Source organism: Eptatretus burgeri, chromosome 3, assembly GCF_056783735.1.
Source record: "Eptatretus burgeri isolate ZD-2024b chromosome 3, Ebu_testis_v1, whole genome shotgun sequence".
Lineage (NCBI taxonomy): Eukaryota > Metazoa > Chordata > Myxini > Myxiniformes > Myxinidae > Eptatretus > Eptatretus burgeri.
The window spans coordinates 110,422,343-110,441,188 of record NC_140963.1 but is presented as its reverse complement, the minus strand read 5'-3'; the positions used below and the strand labels follow the sequence as shown (position 1 = coordinate 110,441,188).

The 18,846-nt window shown below is 46.5% G+C and overlaps 1 protein-coding gene across 6 annotated transcripts in view; it reads left to right on the top strand.

Annotated features, from left to right (window-relative positions):
- Positions 1–18,846, top strand: part of LOC147030706 (cyclin-dependent kinase inhibitor 1-like) — a 178,432-nt gene that overhangs the window by 148,794 nt on the left and 10,792 nt on the right. The window contains exon 1 of one of the 6 annotated variants that reach the window (XM_085875052.1): positions 16,855–17,222. The exons of 1 other annotated variant lie outside the window; for it this stretch is intronic. The gene's annotated coding sequence lies outside the window, so the exon portion shown is untranslated. Of the gene's footprint in view, positions 1–16,854; positions 17,335–18,846 lie in introns of those variants that run through there. 4 more of the 6 variants (XM_085875048.1, XM_085875047.1, XM_085875050.1 and 1 more) reach the window with 4 other exon arrangements.

Below are 18,846 nucleotides of genomic sequence, written 5' to 3'. Positions count from 1 at the left end.
GAAGCGAGCAGAGACACTCGGCAATAGAGAAGGAGGCGTACGCCATCGTCGAAGCGCTGCGTAAATGGAGACATTATTTACTGGGAAACCACTTCACGCTCGTTACGGACCAACGATCCGTGGCTTTCATGTTTTATGGGAAAAATAACGGGAAAATTAAGAATGAAAAAATTATGAGATGGCGGATAGACCTAGCTTGCTACAGGTACGACATTGTTTACCGGCCCGGGAAAGAAAACCCTGCTGCAGATACCTTCTCCCGGGTCTACAGTTCGGCAACAATCAGTCAGGCTTTGCAAGACCTCCATGTGTCTCTGTGCCACCCAGGGGTAACCAGGATGGCACATTTCGTACGCAGACAAAATCTTCCCTATTCTGTTGAAGATATTAAACAAATGAATGCTTCATGCCCTGTTTGTGCTGAACTAAAACCCAGATTCTATGGCGCGGCTTCTGGCAGACTGATCAAGGCTACTTCCCCCTTCAAGAGACTAAACATCGACTTCAAAGGGCCCCTACCGACCGAAACAGACAACAGATACATATTCACCGTTGTTGATGAATATTCAAGGTTCCCTTTCGCGTTTCCGTGCTCGGATATGACCTCGGGCACTGTCGTAAAATGTCTCTCTGACCTCTTCGCTATGTTTGGGAGACCTTCGTACATACATTCAGACAGAGGGCCGTGTTTCATGTCGGCCGGGCTAAAACAATTCCTATTAGAGCACGGCATAGCAACTAGTCGAACGACGGGTTACAACCCACAGGGAAACGGGCAGGTGGAACGGTATAATGGAGTAATTTGGAAAGCCGTAACTCTGGCGCTGAAATCGAGAGGACTGGGCCCCGAGCGATGGGAGGTTACTCTTCCTGACGCTCTGAATTCCATACGCTCTTTGCTCTGCACGTCCACAAATGCCACTCCTCACGAACGTATGTTTACTCACCAACGACGTTATGTTGACGGTCAAACGGTGCCCAACTGGCTGACCCACCCCGGTACAGTGTTCATGAAACGCCCGGTACGACAAAGCAAGTATGAACCCCTGGTGGAGGGGGTCGAACTCATTGACACTAATCCAGAGTATGCTCATGTCAGGCTCCCGGATGGCAGGGAGACCACTGTGTCGGTTCGCCATCTGGCTCCCTCAGGTACTCCTCCCGCCGGTACACCACCTTCTGGCACTCCTCCTTCTGACATTTCCCCCCCAGGAACTCCGCCAGGCGACGGGGCTGCCGCGTTACACCCGAGAGCGATCGAGGAGTCATCCCCGGCACAAGTCGAGGCTCACCAAGAGGATCGGGAGTCTCCCTCAAGTGAAACTGCCGTTTACTCCCGGAGAGGTCGACGAATAAGGCCCCCTCGACGACTCAATCTGTAAAGGGGATTATCGGCATTCTCGCTGCTCATGCTCCTATATGCCCATTATATCATATATCGATGCTCATTTCCATGCTCCTACAACTCAAAATAATCACTGCTTGGCATGTATGCTTCTGTAGATCTATTAGTCCGCGTTGCTTGAAATGTATACTCCTATAGTGCTAAAGCAATCATGGTGTGTAAGATGGGCCCCTAGTTACATTTTAAAGGTGGGGAGAATGTGGTGAATTAACGTGAATCGAGGGACATGACGCGGGATCACATGTTGTGCGTCTCGCGTATAAGGGGATGTCTCTGCGGCACGAGTGATTGTCCCCGGGGCATTGCTATTGACATCGGCTGTCCACTTGATGCTCGTTAACTGAAGGTGCTCATTGACTGGTGAGAATGGAGATTATATCGAACTCCGTGCTTACGCGGATTTAGTCTGCAATGGTTAACTGCACATGTATACGTTACTGCTTATGTACTCCTAGCTGAACCTGTATTTCCTGGTGTGCCCACAGAAGCGGCTCCAATCAAATGGAATAAAGCCTAAACTCTGAAGGTTCATCTCTCGCTCTCATTTCAACAAGTTTATGGAGAAGTCCATTATCTAACTTAGCATCAAATATTAAGAACTTACCAAATCTTAAATCACATTTCTCAAATCAAGAAGAGATTGATCTCTTATCACAAAAGGGAATATATCCGTATGACTGTATGGATTCATTTGAGAAGTTTAAAGAAACACAACTTCCTTCAAGGGAAAGTTTCTATGGCAAGTTGAATAAAACTCATATTTCCGATAGAGATTATACACAAGCTAAAAAGGTTTGGGAGAAGTTAAATATAAAGAATCTTGGAGAATATCATGATTTGTATCTTAAAACCGATGTATTATTATTGGCTGATATGTTTGAAACTTTTAGAACAGTCTGTCATAATAAAAAATTCTTTTGGATTAGACCCCGTTCACGATTACACAGCCCCGAGTTTGGCTTGGAGTGCTATGTTAAAAATGACAAAACAGAATTTGGAATTAATCAGTGATATAGATATGCTTTTAATGATAGAGAAGGCTAAAAGAGGAGGAATATCTCAAGTATGTTCCAAGAGATATGCGAAAGCAAATAACAAATATCTTCCTGATTATAATAAGAATGAGGCCAACTCTTACCTGATGTATTGTTGTGGGGCCGGGTCTCGGTGGCGAGCACGACTGCTAGATGGAGCAGTAGAGTCAGCTCCACCGAACAGGTCAGGTCAGGTATGGGAGCATGTGCCAGAACAGCGCGTCGCTGCGTCCACTTTCCGCCGGTACTCCAGGGGCCTCCGTCTGGCCATCCCCCAGGCAGATGCCAGGCCCATCCCCATCTCCTCGAGATGGTCAACCTGCTGCAACCACGAGGCACGTGGTCAGCCCACTGGCCTCCTCCACTCACGAGACTCCCCCGCTGAGAGAATCTGGTGAGCAGGATCAGCATCAGGAAAATGAGCCACATCTCCATACAGCCGCAACTGACGCTCACAGACTATTTAGGTAACAAATCTCATCCGAGTCTCTCTCAGCAACCGCTCGTTGGACACAAAATCCGACCAGCGATAGCCAAGGATTCTCCGAAGAGACCTGGTACCAAAGGAATTAAGTCTCCATCTCAGATCCTTGGTTAGAGTCCAAGTCTCGCATCCATTTTGCACGACTGGAAGTACCAAGGACGTGAAGACTCGGACTTTCATCCTCCCGCACAGGTACCGGCAGCGCCACACCCCATGATCCAGTGAATCCATGACTCCCCAGGCCCGACCCAGACGTCGATTGACCTCTGACTCACAGCCAGCAGAGACATGAATATCACTGCCAAGGTAAGTGAATCTCTCCACGACCTCAACATCCTCACCACAAACAGACACAGACAGGACAGTAACATCCAAGATGTCACTGAAAGCCTGGATCTTAGTTTTGACCCAGGAAACCCGTAATCCCAGCGGCTCCGACTCCTCATTCAGCACCTCGAGGGCCCCCAAAAGGATATCTAAAGTCAGGTCAGGTATGGGAGCATGTGCCAGAACAGCGCGTCGCTGCGTCCACTTTCCGCCGGTACTCCAGGGGCCTCCGTCTGGCCATCCCCCAGGCAGATGCCAGGCCCATCCCCATCTCCTTGAGATGATGGTCAACCTGTTGCAACCATGAGGCACGTGGTCGGCCCACTGGCCTCCTCCACTCAAGAGACTCCCTCGCTGAGAGAATCTGGTGAGCAGGATCAGCGTCAGGAAAACGAGCCACATGTCCATACAGCCGCAACTGACGCTCACGGACTATGCAGGTAACAAATCTCATCCGAGTCTCTCTCAGCAACCGCTCGTTGGACACAAAATCCGACCAGCGATAGCCAAGGATTCTCCGAAGAGACCTGGTACCAAAGGAATTAAGTCTCCATCTCAGATCCTTGGTCAGAGTCCAAGTCTCGCACCCATAGAGCAAGACTGGAAGTACCAAGGACCTGAAGACTCGGACTTTCGTCCTCCCGCACAGGTACCGGCAGCGCCACACCCCATGATCCAGTGAATCCATGACTTCCCAGGCCCGACCCAGACGTCTATTGACCTCTGACTCGCAGCCAGCAGAGACATGTTATCACTGCCAAGGTAAGTGAATCTCTCCACGACCTCAACATCCTCAACACAAACAGACACAGACAGAACAGCAGCATCCAAGATGTCACCGAAAGCCTGGATCTTAGTTTTGACCCAAGAAACCCGTAATCCCAACGGCTCCGACTCCTCATTCAGCACCTCGAGGGCCCCCAAGAGGATGTCTAAAGTCTCCGCAAAGATGACTGCATCATCTGCAAAATCAAGGTCCGAGATCTTGACATTTCCAAACGATGCACCGCAACTTGATCTCTCCGACATCCTCCCTAAAATCCAGTCCATACAAGTGCTGAAAAGTGTGGGGGCAAGTACACATCCCTGACGAACTCCAGTAACAACTGGAAATAAGTCAGAGATGGTACCACCACACTTCACAGAACTCTCAGTACCAGAGTAGAGTTCAGACATCAGATCGATCAGTTTTGGTGGCACCCCACGAAGACCAAGAATCCTCCAGAGGACATCCCGATTCACTGAATCGAACGCTTTACAGAGATCAACATAGGCTGCAAGCAGCCCCTGCCGAAACTCTCGTCTGCGTTCGGTGAGGACACGAAGTGCAAGGATATGGTCAATCGTTGACCTCTTTGGTGTAAAGCCTGACTGCTCTGGACGCTGGTGCTCAAGCAGATGGTGGCGAACCCTATCAAGAATTATCCGAGCAAAGACCTTGCCCGGCACTGAGAGCAGCGTCACCCCTCAGTAGTTGTTGCAGTCTTGGCGATCACCCTTCCCTTTCCAGAGAGGGACAACAAGGCCTCTCTTCCAGTCAGTTGGGATGATGCCTGTGTTCCAGGCAGAGCACAAAACTGCATGCAACGACACGAGTGCAGCATTTCCACCAGCCTTGAGAAGTTCGGCATGGATGACACAGATCCCTGGAGCTTTGCCCCATTTCAACTGGTTCACCGCAGCCCATGTTTCCACAAGCGAAGGTGGACCACAAGGTCAGCAACAGGGACCAAGCGAAGGTGGACCACAAGGTCAGCACAAGGTCGAGGGTCAGCAACAGGGATTGTAACACCCTTGACGTCCAACTCGACAGTTGGGGGATCAGCCCGGTACAACCGCTCAAAGTAACCGGCCCAGCGGGCCTTCACTTCAGACGCCTCTGTCAAGAGCCTACCACTCTCTGCTCGAACTGCAGTGCTCCGAGGGATGGGCTTGGATGAACGTAATGCGAGAATTCTCCTGTAAGCGGGACGAGAATCACCTGTCCACAGGTGATGCTCTACCCCCTCACAGATTCCTCGCACATAGGCCTCCTTGTCCACCCTCAGTGCACGTACAGTTTTACGCCTCAGCTCCCTGAACAGCTCAGCTCTGCCATTCAGCCTGGCCCTGCGACTCTGGTCAATGGTATCCAGTGTCCCTTGAGAGACAAAATTCTTCTTTGCCCTGCGGTGAGCTCCAAGGCATCCACCGGCAACATCAAGGACGGTGGTCTTGAAGGCGCTCCACAACTCTTCAGGACCCCCAAAAGCACCCAGACCCCCCCAAGTGTCCACTCAGCCTGTTCGCAAACTCCTCAGCTACTCTCTCATCCCTGAGCTTGGCAACATCCAGCCTAGGCTGGGATGGTACCATTCTCCAGGATACAAGGTGCAGCTTTAGAGTTGCTACAACAAGCCTGTGGTCAGTATTGAGGAACTGAGCACTCTGGTTGACCCTGCAGTTCTGGATCATCCTCCAACGACCGTCAATGAGGACATGGTCAATCTCCTTTGCACACCGCCAGCGTTGGAATACCAAGTCCAGTGATGAGCTTGTGGGCGCTGAAACCATGAACCAGCCACCCTAAATCCATGACTTCTTGCAAAGTCAAGGAACTTAGTGCTATTCTGGTTCATAGTTCCTGACCCATGGGGACCAACACACACCTCATAACCATCCCTATCAGTTCCAGTCGATGCATTGAAATCCCCCAAGACTAGAAGTGTATCTCGTCTGGGGCACTGATCAACCACAAACTCGAGTGTGGCGTAGAATGCATTCTTCACGGTGAGATCACTCGCCTCAGTCGGAGCATAAACAGAGACCAGGGAAAGTTCCACGCCACGGTAGGCGGGGCAACTCCCACCCTTCTGGGTGGAGTCCCAATCGGAGGCGTTTGCAGCTCCACCTACCTCCTCACCGATATAACTGATCTCTAGGACCTGGCTGTTGTGTGCTCATGGCTTCCAGATTCGCAACAGTATTGTTATGGATTTGGAAGCCTTGTGCACACAGACAGTCAGCAGCCCCCGCAGTTCAGTTATTTCGATAAGTATGTGTTTATAGTGAGGGTCCCATCCCCTATGTCTAATGGGAATTTCATGTGTGCGCTGCGGGTTTCTTTATAGTGAGGTTTTTTTTTTTACATTAAATCTCCCCTTCGCTCCATCATCGCCATTACGCACGTGTTCGGGGCCACGGGCATAGGCGGGGTGAGGTGGACTCTGCCCAGCGAGATGGGTGTGTCTCGCAACCAATGAGGGATAGGAGTACCTCAGAAGCCCCCGACCAATCCGGAGACGAGTTACCTCAGGGCGGCCCTGCCCAGCCAGATTGAGTGTTCGTCCCAACCAATAATGGGAGTCCACTGATCGCCCGACAACCCTTCGTCCAATCAGGAGGCTCATCGCCTCAGAACGGGACTCCACTCCAAAGGGTGGGAGTTGCCCTGTCTACCGTGGGCCTGTCCAATGAGTGATGGCTTGCGAATCGCGCAACGCAACTGTCCAATCAGGAGGCGATTGGCCAAAGAAGGAGAGTAGAGTGGTCGTCAAGAAGAGAGTAGAGGAGTCATCATGGCCAATGCTCTTGGTGTGCAACGTTGGAGTCATCGTCGCGATTGCTCCTGGTGTGCGTCGTGAGAATCGTCGTAGTCAGTGGTCGTGGTCTGCCGTCTTTTGCGGGGCTCCTCGTGGTGGTGGTGGTCGAGCAGCCAGGATTGTGGGCGCGGTGGATTCCAGGACGTGGGTTCGAGTCCCACCGTGGTGGGTTGGAGTCCGGTGTGACCGCACGAGGCAGACAGGTACCCGGCCAGACCTTGGTCCCCCAGCTGACCAATCCTCCCCGGTTGGAGGGTCCAATAAAGACCCGACGGGGTCCATTTCCTTTGGGTGTGTGTGTGTGTGTGTGTGTGTGTGTGTGTGTGTGTGTGTGTGTGTGTGTGTGTGTCTGTGGGCCCCGTCCTTAAGTAGAAATTGCTGTTTGTTTGTAGAAAATTGCATTTCTCATATTCGCTTTTAACTCTGCTCTTTGTGCTCCCCTGCCCCATTATAAATAAACCCCTAATTGTTCAATGTTCCAGCTCGTTGTCATGCTTTCTATTATTGACCCAGCACGGTTCGTGCTTGAGAACCAGTAAGACAATTGGGCTGTAAGTTGTCGTTTGGACCGACGGACTTTGGTAATTCCGCTCGGTTACACCGGACCGATGTCGCTTGAGCGACCCGGTTCGACAGAGTCCGTTGAGGGTGTGACTTCCCTGGTAATTTGACGACGTGGGGACTTAGGTATATTGAAATTTGCCTACTAACCCTACCCCACGCCATCAGAGAATTGGCGATCACGGTCCTTAAGTGACCCCGTGACCTTCGGAGTTGTCTGAAGGTTACGACCTGCAATTCCGGGTGTTCGGTGGGAGACTGCTCTACTGCAACACCTGGCGGCCGTTCCTCGCCACCGACCCCCGGCCCACAACAGTATTATGATGCTAACAATTTGTATGGGTGGGCTATGTATCAATCTTTACCTTCTGGAAAACTTAATTGGGTTAAAGAAAAACATTATGAAAAAGTTTTACAAGACATTGTTGTCTCCTCTCAAAAAGAATTGAATGAAGCTAAAGTTGGATATTATTTTGAGGTTGATTTAAAATATCCAGAAGAACTTCATCACAAACATAAAGACCTACCTTATGCACCTGATAAAGAAAGTCCAAGAAAATAATGGTTAAGTGATTACCAACAGTCATTTAATACAAAAGGTAAATCTCCAGAAAAACTACTTACTACATTAAATGATAAAGAAAGTTATGTTTTGCATCAAAGGAACTTGAGACAATATTTATCTGCTGGGTTGAGAATGAGGAAAATTCATCAGATTTTGAAATTTAAACAAAGTCCTTGATTGGTTAAAGAAGTATTCTCGTTGGGAGTGACGAGGATGGATAGGATAAGAAATGAGTATATTAGAGGGACAGCGCAGGTAGGACGGTTTGGAGACAAAGTGAGAGAGGCGAGATTGAGATGGTTTGGACATGTGCACAGGAGGGAAGCAGAGTATATCGGGAGAAGGATGTTGAAGATGGAGCCACCAGGCAGGAGGAGAAGAGGAAGGCCAAAGAAGAGGTTCATGGATACGGTGAGGGCGGACATGTGGGTGGTTGGAGTGTCAATGGAAGATGTGGAGGATAGAGCGAAATGGAGACGGTTGATCCGCTGTGGCGACCCCTAACGGGAGCTAGCCGAAAGAAGAAGAAGAAGAAGAAGAAGAAGATTGGTTAAAGAAGTATATTGATTTTAATACAAAAAGGCGAACAGAAGCAAAAACAGATTTTGAGAAGGACTTTTATAAATTAATGAATAATGCTGTATTTGGAAAACTATGGAAAATGTTAGGAATCGACAAAACATAAGACTTGCTACATCTTGGAAACAGGCTTCAAAGTTAATTAATAGACCAAGTTTTGAACGAGCAAGGTGTTTGAGAACTTTTGTGCTATTCATTTGAAAAAAAAAAGAGAGTATTGAAATGGATAAACCTATTTATATTGGAACATCAATTCTTGACTTGTCAAAGTCGTTAATGTATGACTATTACTATAATAATTTAAAATCAAAGTATAAGGATAATGTGTCATTGTTATATATGGATACAGATAGTTTTATATTAGAAATTAAGACAAGTGATGTATATGAGGATATGATTGATATGTATGATACAAATAATTATAAGTCAGGTGATGTGTTGTTTTCAAAGAATAAAAAGGTTATTGGGAAGTTTAAAGATGAATTGGTTGGGAAGGTCGTGAGTGAATTTATAGGATTGAGATAAAAGTCATATGCTTTTATGTATATTGATAATAACATTGAAAGGTATGATAAGAAGCTAAAGGGAATAAAGAAAAATATAATCAAGGAAACAATAAACGTTAAACATTATTACAACTGTTTCACCTTAAAGAAGGAAGAGTACAGAAAAATGAATACAGTAAGAAGTTATAAACATCAATTATATACAGAAGAGATAAATAAGAAAGCATTCGGAGCTTTTGATGATAAAAGATATATTTTAGGGAATGGAATCAATAGTCTCCCTTATGGTTGTAAGTATAAGTGTTGAGATATTGGGTTGGGAATTTTAACAGGCTTCCACCATCTTTTTACTGATTTATAAATGATAGAACCAAGCAATAACCAAACCAAAGAGTGGAGATGTAATCAGCCTTGGTATTTAAATGGGAAACATAAAGAATGTAAGAAATATCAAAGAAGTCTTATTGAAGAAATAACCGGGATAAAAGTAGATAAAACAAATAAGCGGATAAATTTAATTACAAATAAGTTGGAGGATGCAAAGAAAAAAAATTAATATCCTTGAATGGGCTGAAAACTTTGATGATTATCAATTGAACAATGGAAAAACAATTTACTACAATCTCAAAATGATGTGGCTCAGGAGGTGGTCAAATAAGATCATTAATAGAAGTTTGTCATTTCATTTCTGCTCAACAAAGACACTTATACTAACAACCAAGTTCCAAGTTATTCTTTGTGAATATACTCGATGGAAATGAATGTTAGAAGAAAATGAAGTTATTCCCTAAAGTAGAACATGGGCAAATATTCGTTGGTTCGATCTTTGAGTGGAATTTAAATATAAAAGGGAACAAGAAGCGAATACTTTGATATCGCGCGGCTGGGGGCAGTAAAAGTCGAGGTTAAGAATGATGAAACAATTTTGCAGTTATAAAATTAAAATGTAGACACGGTGAATTAGCATGCATGATGGGAAGAGTTGTGACGTTGGACAAATTTCTATTTATAGCCCTCAGATCAAAGGGACGTACGTGGCCATAAGTGTGACAGAAGACGTGACAGAAGACAGAACAGAATAGCCAATTATATTACAGCGCGATGTCGCCACACTGTAATAACCACTTCTGTCACCAAAAAAAGAGGAAGAAATCACCTCCACAAGACGTTTTAAAAACACTTCTGGTGAAAAACAATGAAGAACAAGAGTTACAATGCTGCACATCAACAACTAACGGAACAGGAAGATGATCACTTCCTGCTCAGAAAATCAACTTCCGGCGTCACACAGAAAACGATTCAGCACAAAAAACGTCGCTCTTCCACATTAACCACGCCCACAATTCACCTGGCAATCTCTGCCCAAAATACACCCAGCAATCTCCACCCACAATACACCCAGCAATCTCCGCCCACATCACACCCAAAAAGTGTGACAGAAGACACAGGACAGAATAGCCAATTATATAACAGTGCGATGTTGCCGTGCTGTAAAAAAGTGATTTATTCAGTAAGTCTCAATCTTTCATAGTCTCAATTTTACATTTGCTTGTATGGGAGGGAAGGGGATAGGTGGGGAGAAAATCAGTCTCCTATTTTGGGCTTTTGGGGCTTGACTCAGAAAGTTTTTCCCTTTTTCTCCATTCATTGGAATGAGAGTCCCAGAAACCCCATTTATCATCTACTACCGTGTGATCTGCAAGTACACCAACAACTGGTGATGGCAGACAGGTCCTCTGGCTTCATATTCTTCCGATGGATGTCACACACATTAATGCATCAACCTGCCTGTGAAACACCAGGGGAACAATTTATAGCTGGGCTGACATTCAAACCCAGGCTAGAGAACTCAAAGGAGAGTGTGTGTACACCACTGAGCTATCCCATTAGCCCTTAATTAATAGAGCATATTATATGATAAAAAATTCCAGTAAAGATATATTATATAGAATTCAACAATGACTGGAAAGTTGTCATCTCAGGATGTGTACCAACACATGATGTTGTAATGAATGATAAATTCATTAAAATGATAAATTCGTTGCGTTGTGGTGTTGCGTGTCGATGAATATATTTCATCAGGTAAACGAAGTAAAAATGTCTTGCTGGTTGGTGGTTTCGCCTCGGCAGAGCCAATTCGAACAGACACCCTTCAAAAAGCAACACCACCTTCTCAAACGTGTGACGGTGGAACTACCCCTGTTAAAAATCCCCCCCCACCCCCGTCTGAATGAGCGACACATATGAATCATAGATGTAATTGCACGTCTTCTTTATTTATGGGGTACAAGTAGTATTGCTTCATTCTTAATAAGATCGAGGCTCATGGGAGAGCGAGGTGACGCAAGGTATAAACTGCCAGCTTGGCAACAGTTGGACCCGATGATCAAGGGGACGAGAGAAAAAGAAACCAGTTAATAGTAAGAGTTGCGATAAAGGAAGGTCAAGGGGGGTACCAAACATCGGCGATAGGGTTAGAGGACCGATTTGGTGATGATACCGTTTTGATGTTTTAATATTTCTATAAAGATGTGCAGCTCGGTTTATCAGTTCTGTTGAACTCTCTTGTTGCAACTGTGCCATGTACTGGTTTGTTTGGGATAATCAAGTTTGCACACTGGTAGTAAGACAATTGCAAATGGAAATTTGTCTTATTGTGCAGATTCCTTTTAAACACACCATTAATTATCAAGACTGTAAGCACCCACTCCCTTCAGGAGCGGCCACGGGGGTTATGTTGTTATCCTTATTCAAACGTGAAATTCAAAATACCTCTCGCTGCATAATTCACTGCACTGGAAAATGTGGGGACAGGATTACTGTAAGCCTGGGGTTGGCTTTGTGGTTAGGGTGGCTTGTTTGGGATCTTTCGGTCCTTGGTTTGAGCTCCTGTTGACCATCGAGTTAACACAAGGTGGGGTTGACTCAGCCTGTCATCCTTCCGAGGAGGGCAAAATGAGTACCAGTGTAGTGGTAATCAGGGCATTGCATCAGCGGTACAGCTGCGCCCTCAGCCAATGATGCGACCCATAGCTTTGTGCTGCATACGAAGGATGAAGGAGGAGGGAGGTGGATCACTGTATTATGAAGAGTGGGACTTGTAATACTCTCTCCCACCTGGAGTTGCACTACATGATACATATTTACATCGAGAATTTGCATCGTCCTTACTCTTCTCCCCTCCCAACACCATCGGCTGTGGTGAATTTACAGCCTTGTGTATCGATATACATTATGCATTACGTACAAAAATAGATGCTGAGCTTCAAGGATTTGAACAGGCAGGTATTATCTCCAAGGTAAGAATGGAGTGAATGGGCCTTGCCTGTAGTCCCTGTTGTGAAGCGAAATGGAGATATTAGAATTTGTGAGGATTTCAAGGTTTCGATAAATTCCTTACTTCAGGTGGATCAATACCCACTACCATCTGTGTAGGATATACTGGCAACATTGCAAGAGGAAAGAAGTTCTCCCAGCTTGATGTACACCAAGCTTATCTTCAGATAGAAATGGAAGAAGACTCCAAGAAGTACCGAACAATCAATACATACCAGGGTCTTTACCAGTACAACAGACTAGTGTTTGGGGTTGCATCAGCCCCTGCAGTGTGGCAACGTACCATGAATCGGGTTTTGGCAGGAATACCGAAGGTGCAACGTCTCATCGATGATATAATTATCACCGGGAATTCAGACGGAGAACATTTGTAAATTTTGGGACTGGTTTTGCAGAGTAAAACAGCACAACCTTCAGGTAAATCCAGATAAATGTCTGTTTCTCAAAGAAAAACTAACCTATTGCACACATGAAATCACTGCGGAAGGGAAATCACTACATGTAAGACATCTGACAAAGTAAATGCGATGGCGAAGCACCAAAGCTTAAAGATGTCCCACAACGTTGCACCTTTCTCAGGTTGGGAAACTATTATCATAATTTCTTCCCAAATTTGTCAACACTTCTCCATCCGTTGCAACAGCTACTTCAGAAAGGACACACATGGGGTTGGACAAAGGCTTGCAAGAAGGCATTTACGGAGGTAAAAATGGTGATCGCTTCTGATGTAGTACTTACGCATCGTGATCTGAACAGACCTCTATGACTTGCCAGTGATGAATCACCATATGGTCGAAGGAGTGTACTCTCTCATGTCATGGAAGATGGTGAGGAACGACCAATAGCCTTTGCGTCCAAGTCATTAACCTCATCAGAGAAAAATTACTCGCAAGTAGATAAAGGGGGAATTGGCTATTATCTGGGGAGTACAAAATTTCACCATTATGTTTTAGGAAGGACGTTTACCCGAGTCACAGACCACAAACCCCTGCTCTTCATCCTCCACCCACGCAAAAGCATACCAGTGATGACAGCCGCACGTCTGCAACAATTTGCATCGTTTTTAGCCGGACATGACTATAACATTGAAAACAAGAGTACGACTGAACACGGTAACGCAGATGTGCTGTCTCAGCTTCCACTTGAGATCATCCAGCCATCTGCAGAGGATATTGATGCAGTTGATGTGTTTCACATGTCACAGATTGAATTACTTCCAGTCACAAGTGATGAGATCAGACAGGAAACGCAACGTGACATGGAGTTGTCTCGGGTGTTAAAGTCTGTCACTCAAGGTTGGTCTCCAGAGGCTAAACAGATTCAACCTTACTACAACCGGAAGGATGAACTGTCAGCCCATTGTGGCTGTCTGGCACATGAGTAATTGTACCCCAATCATTGTGCAGTCATATTTTTGGGACAGCTACATGAAGGACACATTGGGGTCGTAAAGATGAAGGCATTAGCACGCAGCTACGTATGGTGGCCCTCAATTGATAAGAACATCGAACAGATAGCTAAGTGCTGTGATAGGTGTCAGCTACATCAGAACATGCCACAGGTGTCACCTTTGCATGCATGGGAGTGGCCCTCGGCCCCATGGCAGAGGATACACGTGGATTATGCCGGGCTGTTTCTTGACATTATGTTTCTGGTGGTGGTTGATGCACATTCGAAATGGCCAGAAATTTATGTCATGAAGTCAACTACGTCACAACAGACCATCACCAAACTGCGTGAGATTTTTTGCCAGGAATGTCGTACCTGAACAGCTCGTATCTGATAATGGTCCTCAGTTCACATCGGATGAATTTAGCCTCTTCATGAAAGGAAATTGAATTAAACACATTCGGTCTGCTCCTTACCATCCAGCCACAATCAGGCAGGCTGAACGTTTTGTGCAAACTTTCTTGCAGGCTTTTTGCTCTGTGAGGGAAGAGGAGGGCACCATTGAAGCAAAGTTAGCCCATTTCCTGATATCCTACCAGAGTGCTCCTCATGCAACAACCGAAGAGAATCCTGCAAAAATGTTTCTTGGCAGACCATTGCGTACTGGATTGGATGCGGTTAAACCTGATATCAGAAAAAAGGTTAATGATAGACTTTTTCAATGGGCCCTTGGAGGAGGTAAAGGCAACATGTGTAAATTTCTGGTAGGACAGCTTGTTCTTGTGCACGATTACTGTCAGGACCACAAGTGGGTAACTGGTGCTGTAAGGTCGAGACGGGGTCCCTTAAATTATGATTTTGCAGTTGGACCCTGCGTTTGGAAACGGCCTGTGGACCAAATGTGGGATACAGAGCTGAACTGTGAAGCTCAACCTTTCCAATCAGCAGACCCTCCTGTAAGAATGCAGTTAGAGGAGTCGGGGTCAACTGAGATGATACCTGCACCAGTGGAAACGTTTCCCGCCGAGACGGATGCTGTACCTGCATCAACAGATGCTGCATTTCAACCAACCGAGGTAGCTCTGGGGACAAGGCGGTATCCGCAGAGACTCAAGGCCCCAGAGAGATTGGATCTGAGAAGTGATTAATAAATTATAAACCAGAATAATCCCCTCAAAATCTCGAGCCAAGTTTCACCCCTGTGCTCAATCCACCTGATAGTACATTTCAGTTACCTGCTGTAAGTGATTGATTGCACTATTCCACTATTATGATGCTTTTTAATATCTTTGATTATGCTGTTTTATAAGGTTCATAAAATGAGTAAAATGTTCATTTATTGTGGTGTGGGTTGACCTGTTGGTGTGGGATTAGATCTATAAGGGAGGAAATGTGGTGAATTTCAGCCTTGTGTATCGACATGCAGTGTAGAATAAAATAGTTCCTGGCCCGCTACTTCCCGGTGCTGCCATGATTTCGTCGAGCTCCACTTAATCCTATCGCTTACATCATACCAGCAAAGATAAAACACCCTGGTGTTGTCTTAGCGGTTAGGGTGGTAGCTTGGGATCCTAGAGTGGTTAGGGTGGTGGCTTGGGATCCTTGGGTCCTGAGTTCAAGCCCCGTTGGCTGCAGAATTAACACACGGTCATCCTTTCGAAGTCGGTGAAATGAGTACCAGTGTAGCAGCCAAAGGCTGCACATGAAGGGATGGGGTATTGACGGATTTGTTAAATCTGTTATTGGTGTGGCGCAGGCATGATGGGCCGAATGGCCTCCTCCTGCACATAATTTCCTTGTAAAAAGAAAAAAAAAATCCGACGCACGAATTTGGATAACGCTGATCCAGTCCGATGTAGCAAGTCTGGATGCAATCAGCCCAGAACTGTCGGAGTAACGCGACAAACACACAAACACACACCGCTCCGTGAATTATAGTAAAGAAGGAAGGATATCCAGTTTGAAAAAGGGGGCACTTTTAGATGACGTGTATTAATCGTCTGATTTCTGAAGAATCACTTATTAAATTGTGGATAGTCAATGAACAGCTTGAAGGCCCAGTTTCAGAACATCATGTCCTGGTGGAAGGAGTTCATGGGGTTCTCAAGAGCAAAATACTGGACACCTCAATCAGGCCATGACGTAATTATATGGAAACAGGTTTGGAGGAGAAATGGGCTCGTGTACAGAATTGTGTGTGTGTGTGTGTGTGTGTGTGTGTGTGTGTGTGTGTGTGTGTGTGTGTGTGTGTGTGTGTGTGTGTGTGTGTGTGTGTGTGTGTGTGTGTGTGTGTGTGTGTGTGTGTGTGTGTGTGTGTAATAACATGAATATTTTAATTCCAAACTGGACAAGCTCCTATCCCACCCTCCTGCTCCTTATAACATCACGATTGAAGAAAATTATTGTCTCATTGTGACGTATCACACCAGTGTGTCACAGTCGTCCTCTCCTGATGGCACAAGTCCGTTGTGCGTGCAGTACATATTAATGTCGTGCTGAACTCTTGTGACGTACATGGTGGGTGAGTCGACGAGGGAGCCTTTTGGCGATGCCGTGCTTGTACCGTGCGCTCGTCTCGTCTCTCTCTCACACCGTGTTTTACAAAAGTCCGTTATAATAAGGGGTGTGTGACGTCAAGCAGATCTTTAAACTCGAGCAAACACGTGCGTCACCGCACAGGCGCCTCGTGCTGTTTTCGCAGCTAAACAAACACGCAGAACCCATCGAGGTCTCTCCGACTTCGAGGCCGAGTGTCGATTGGACATCACGTTGGCGTGGACACTCTAATGAGGGGACCATTTGCGAGGCCAACGGTTCTCCTCCCACAAGGACCTGTGTGTGCTCGAGCCAATGGAGGGAGAGAGCGCGCTGTGCGGCGGGAATTCCTTTCACTCACTAAATGCACACCCTTCCCGATAATACACTGAATCCGAAAGGCTTTCAATAAATCTATTGTCTGACATCCTCAAACTCCAACATCTCGTTCTTCTTCCCCTCGATACGCTGTGTAAACGAAGTCATCACTTATCTTTCCATCATATTTGACTCTCTTCGTCATCGAACCACCACCATTCCCTCCCCATTCTCCCACACAACCGCTTCACAAGACCATGATACACAACTCCAGCCGTTCATCTGTCTGTTATTATCACCCCCGCCCTCCCACTGCCCTGTTATTATCGCTTTGGCTCTTTTCACAAGCTCAGCGCTCTCCATTGAACTGCGGTGTGCCTCCCTGTCTGCAGGGTGTCTGCCTGACTCGCTCTCTCTCTCTCTCCGTGTTTTTCTTTACCCTTTCACTAACCACCCCAATCTTTCTCAGTGTCGTCGCGTGTCTGGAGCAGCGTCCATAATCACCTTACATAATAACGGGGAGAAGGACGCCGGGGTCCGCCCTCAGACGCCACGGTCACGCCAGAGCAGCGAGGGGTCCACTCGAGGTGGGTCCGATCTCGGTTCGTACGTTACACTTTTGGATGACTGAATACATCTTCGTACTAATTAGAACATTATTATCAGCAACTCGTGATCATCAAAACTTGCGATCTCATGAAAACGTGATCGAAGGTAATATGGATTGTTATCATTATATTTGGAAGTGTAAATATCATAAGCGTTATAGATATGAAGATGAACGATCATTTTGTTGTTCATGATGTTAGAAGAGTTAGACACGACAAAGATTTATTATTTAAATAGAGTGGGAAACTCGGTGGTGCAATGGTCGGAGTGTCCGCTCTAAGTCGGCGAGGTCGGTGGTTCAAACTCAAACCCTGGCCGAGGTCGGTGGTTCAAACTCAAACCCTGGCCGAGGTCGGTGGTTCAAACTCAAACCCTGGCCGAGGTCGGTGGTTCAAACTCAAACCCTGGCCGAGGTCGGTGGTTCAAACTCAAACCCTGGCCGAGGTCGGTGGTTCAAACTCAAACCCTGGCCGAGGTCGGTGGTTCAAACTCAAACCCTGGCCGAGGTCAGTGGTTCAAACTCAAACCCTGGCCGAGGTCAGTGGTTCAAACCCAAACCCTGGCTAAAGTCGGTGGTTCAAATTCAAACCCTGGCCGAGGTCGGTGGTTCCAATTAAAACCCTGGCCGAGGTCGGTGGTTCAAACCCAAACCCTGGCCGAGGTCGGTGGTTCAAACTCAAACCCTGGCCGAGGTCGGTTGTTCAAATTCAAACCCTGGCCCAGGTCGGTGGTTCAAATTCGAACCCTGGCCCAGGTCGGTGGTTCAAATTCAAACCCTGGCCCAGGTCGGTGGTTCAAATTCAAACCCTGGCCCAGGTCGGTGGTTCAAATTCAAACCCTGGCCCAGGTCGGTGGTTCAAATTCAAACCCTGGCCCAGGTCGGTGGTTCAAATTCAAACCCTGGCCCAGGTCGGTGGTTCAAATTCAAACCCTGGCCGAGGTCGGTAGTTCAAATTCAAACCCTGGCCGAGGTCGGTGGTTCAAATTCAAACCCTGGCCGAGGTCGGAGGTTCAAATTCAAACCCTGGCCGAGGTCGGAGGTTCAAATTCAAACCCTGGCCGAGTTCGGTGGTTCAAATTCAAACCCTGGCCGAGGTCGGTGGTTCAAATTCAAACCCTGGCCGAGGTCAGTGGTTCAAATTCAAACCCTGGCCGAGTCCACCCAGAGTTTAAAAATGGTACGTGCTGCTTTCTTGCTTGATGTTCGGCATTTAAAAGGATAGAGCATGGACAAACAACGCTGGGAAGGCATTTCCATTTCCAAACCATGCTCTGTCATAAAAACCAGAAATGTTGGGAATACGTACATATGAAATTTGTAAATGTTTTTGTTGAGTATTTATTAATTTTATATTTGGCTCATTCTATTGTCGGCCGATCCCGTTCTGATAACTTTTTGAACACCCCAGTCGGTGCTGTTAAAGACTGGGTAGGGTGGAGGTAAGAGGGGAGGGCCCACGGTCATACTGATTCAGCACAGTGTGTTAAAATCGTGGGCAGAAGTACCGGTCAATATGACCTCTGGTCTAATTCTGCAACTTGGCGAAAGTTATACAGATTGACTTTACAATGGCCTATTGTCTTGAGCATGAAGGGTTTTAATGTCATTACTAATAT